Source organism: Aptenodytes forsteri, unplaced genomic scaffold (assembly GCF_000699145.1).
Source record: "Aptenodytes forsteri isolate BGI_AS27 unplaced genomic scaffold, ASM69914v1 Scaffold27, whole genome shotgun sequence".
Classification (NCBI taxonomy): domain Eukaryota; kingdom Metazoa; phylum Chordata; class Aves; order Sphenisciformes; family Spheniscidae; genus Aptenodytes; species Aptenodytes forsteri.
This window is the reverse complement of record NW_008794407.1, coordinates 1294042-1298153: the sequence shown is the minus strand read 5'-3', so window position 1 is coordinate 1298153 and position 4112 is coordinate 1294042.

Sequence of the window (4112 nt, the reverse complement as noted above, 5' to 3'; positions counted from 1 at the left end):
GTTTTTTGATCTTTATAGTGAAAACTTCAACAAAAAAGTTGCATTTTTCTCAAATTTGTATTTCCTCATCTAATTTGCCTAAAATGGAAATGATGTAATTTCAGAAACTTGTCTCTTGGAATCTTCCATATTTGCTAGGCTCGGTGTCTTCTTAGGCTTCATGAAAGAGAAGCTTTAACTAGTGATCCAATGGTAAGTCTTGGAGATCCTTCTCAGATGATGACTCTCATTCCATAATTCAGCATGCTCAAGAGCTACAAAAGGCAGCTAACGCTATTTAGACTGTAAGATGTTTAAAAAGTTGTGGAGCAGAGACATGATCCAAAACAAAGCTATAAGAGTTCTTCAGCTCTTGGCTGTAAAGGTGACGCACTATTTCTCTGTACATCTCTGATAGCACTTGAAAACAGAAAAGCAAAAGCAATGTTTCTGTAAGGCACGATTGTTCGGGCTGGCATGGCCAGTTTACAGCCTGTTGGAGAGTCCGCGACTTCCAAACATGAAGCAGACAGAATGGAAGCACAGCTTGGCTAAGCCCTACATGCTACACAGATAATTAGCAATTCTTTACAATAAAAATCACAGTTACTTATGTACTTTTCTTGAAGATAAATGCTTCATTTACTGTACTGAAATTCTGCAGATGGCAGAAAGGAAACATTTTGTGGCTTTCTAGAAAATACACAGTAACATCATCTATTAGCATTGAATTGTTGACCCCACGTGGCCTAAGACAAAGCAGTCTTTGGAAATACAGTGTTACAACTTCTGCTGTTGTGCTGATTAAGAAGTTGAAGTTTTTGTTCTAGGATGGGTAAGGATGTACTTACAACCTTTATGATGATATACTAACTTGTCTGCAGGATGACGTGCATGTCATGGAGTGAGATGGTCAATTCTTACAGAGAAATGGTGATGAACAGCGCATCTAAAGGAGGTTCCTGCAGAAAGAAAGTGTGCTTAGACTGTATTAGGAGTAGAGACATGTATTTCTGGTGCTGTATAATGTGGCAATCACTCTGATACAATAATTCTCAACATAAATTTTGCCATCATGGACCAACTTGTATAGTACTTACCACTGTATAGATTACAGATAGGTTCACGCAGTGTTCATTTTTTCTTCTTATTGATGAACTCTTACCACAGTAGTTGAAATAAACCTCATTTTCATCCCTTCCTTGAGCAGGATTCCTCAAGGATTGTAAAGTAGTTGCATGCCTCTAAAGGTTGATGTAAAGATTAAGGTAACTGTACTGAGACCACTTGATGAATACAAGAATTCAGTGTTTGGGTTTCAACACTGTCATTCCTGCTTAGACAATTTGCGTAGTCATATCACCACATATTTATTCTACATCCAAGCTTGTGAACACGGAACAAGGAGGATGTTTACAACCAATTAAAAATAATATTTTCTTAAATTCCTTCCGACTCAGAAATATTTGCCTTGACTTTCAGAGGCTTTGCTGTCTTAATAGCGAAATTATATTTTCAATATAATAATAGATGGATGTCTGTAATACAGAACATGTAGTCTGATGAGAGATGATACAGTCACACTTAATGCTAGTGCATTTGTACTGAGCTAAGTGGACAGATTGCTCCTTGCTCCATCCAGAGAGATAACCAAGCTGCAGGAAAGTATCTGTGAAAGGTCTGTATCTAATGCAAATGGCCAGTCTGGGGACTTGAGTATCAAGTAAAAACACTCAAGATGCTATAAGCTGTACATGAGAATATGCAGCTTTTTTACAGCTAGGTAATTACCAGAGATGAACTTATTAAAAGTAATCTTCTGATGGTTTTGAAATCAAATGTACGAATGTCTTTCCTTCATCTAGATGGGAAAAGCCTTGGAGAACAATTAAGACAGGAAACACATCCCCCACCCTCCCAATGTTATCTATTCCAGGACTTGTGTCCTCTGTTGTGATTGCTGGCAAACTTCTTAGAAACTTTTCAAAGAAATAGTGATGCATTTTAGTTATTATGTTATCTATTCCAGGACTTGTGTCCTCTGTTGTGATGGCTGGCAAACTTCTTGCATCACTATTTCTTTGAAAAGTTTCTATCTTAGTTATTTCTGCCCTGTTGCAGAATTCTGATTTAGCAGCTTCTAGTAGCTGTGTAGATAGCAAATGGTAAGGCAGAACCAGGTACTTTGTTGTTTCAAGAATGATACTTTTTTTTTTTTAAATGTGGAGAAGATTACTAGTAAGATATCAATGTGACCCACTGAGGCAGTAAAACAACATGACTTGGAATCCTGAATGGATTGAACAGATTAGTTAGTTGCAGTTCTGGAAAGGTAGGTCAGAGCACAAGCCTAATTTGTTATAAACGCTCATATTTGATGGCTGACATGCTTTCAGTGTTGCTGTTTGGATCTGTTGTTTTGGTAGTGCTAGTTACCCAGCTGTGTAGGCATGACTGCTTGTACTAAAAATCGACATAATGTTAGGCCTTTTGTAAAACAGGCAAATGAATCCCTTTCTTAGGGGTCAAAAGGAATGTCGGCTGTATTTTTACTATGAAGTATACATAGTGATCTGGAGGCATGGTTAACTTGCTCAGTGTGAATTCAGGGCAGTGGGGAAAACCCTTGAAGTTTGTGGTAGAATACCTGCAGTGCAGCATTTTAGTAGGCAGGTGGCTTGGATTTCTTGCGTGGAACTGCAAGAGTTGGGATTTTTTTTCCTTGGACAGGGGACTTAACTGCAGTTTGATGAAACTCCGAAACAAGCCATAGGCAACTGGAATGGAAGTTAAGCTGTATTCTAATTTAGGTCTCACGGGGATGTGACAGTTTTCAAGTCAATTTATGTTTTGACTAATATTTCTCTACTAATATGTAGAGGCATACGGCCATAGGAGGCTCAATCGTTTCATTGTAAAGGAAGTGGTAATAATACTAAACCAAAGCAAGATTTTATATGTAACTGGAGCTAAAGAACAGCTTAAACTTCATGACCACTCTGAGTAGGCTTTGAGTTAATATGCAATCTGACCTGGGACGTATTCTCTTTTGACATTATGGAAAGAAAAAAGACATTTAGCCTGCCCTGCTGACTGCTGAGGCAATGGTTCTAAGCTGGACTGTGCATTTACCTAAGAAAAACAACACACCGGTGAAATCTCTTAAGAACTGGTCCTTGAACTTTTGAGGTGTAAATTAACACCAATTAATGAAAAAATAGAGTTGGATGTGAATCTTTTGAGTTTAGAGTTCACTTTTAAAATGCATGACAATACTAAAGCAGTTTTGATTTAATCATAAAAATGCTGAATTCAAAAATACGCTGCCAAGTTAATGAATAAGAACACCCTACCTTAGCTTCCTGGTGGGGCCTGCAGGGAAGAAAAACGACTTTATTTCTAAGGTTAAATGAGCAAAAAGTTAATTAACCCATGAACTGTTATTATGGTGAAGCTTTGTTTGCCATGCAACAGCTTGAAAAGACAATCTTTTAATTGTTTAATGCTAGACAACAGCTACTGAATACCATCATTTGCACTTTCATTGCAGATGGTATCACAGTGTTGTCTCTGTATAGGAACCTGTGAGCTACTTTGCTGTAGGAATGGCTGGCGTGTACATGTGTGTGTGCATACATATATATGTATCAAATGTTGTCTCTTAGAGATTTTTCTAACTATAACCAAAGACTTGCTGAATCCCCTTTTTTGACATAGACTGCCAAGAACTTTTGCAATGACGGAAAAAAATGGGGGCAAACTAGTGGGTGCTATAAGAAAGAAAAAGTAGGTGCCACTGCATTTATATTTGAAATTTAATCTATGGTAGTTTGAAAAGTCCTCAAGATTGAAGTATTAACTGGTAAACATTGCTTCCAAGGAAGTAATCCTCAAGAACTCTTCTAAAAAGAGAAGTCCAAGTCTTGGATCCTCTTCCATAAGAAACCTTGGATTTGGCTGCCTGTTTTACGCTGGAGACCTGATGTGGGAATGAGAGAATGAGGACCTCAGAGGTGTTTTTCCTCTGAGGAAGAAAAGGGGTGGAAACACATTCTCAAGAAATGCTAACCAACTAGTGAACCTTTGTGATAAACTGATCCAACGATTCAAATGTGAAGAACAGTGCAAAATCT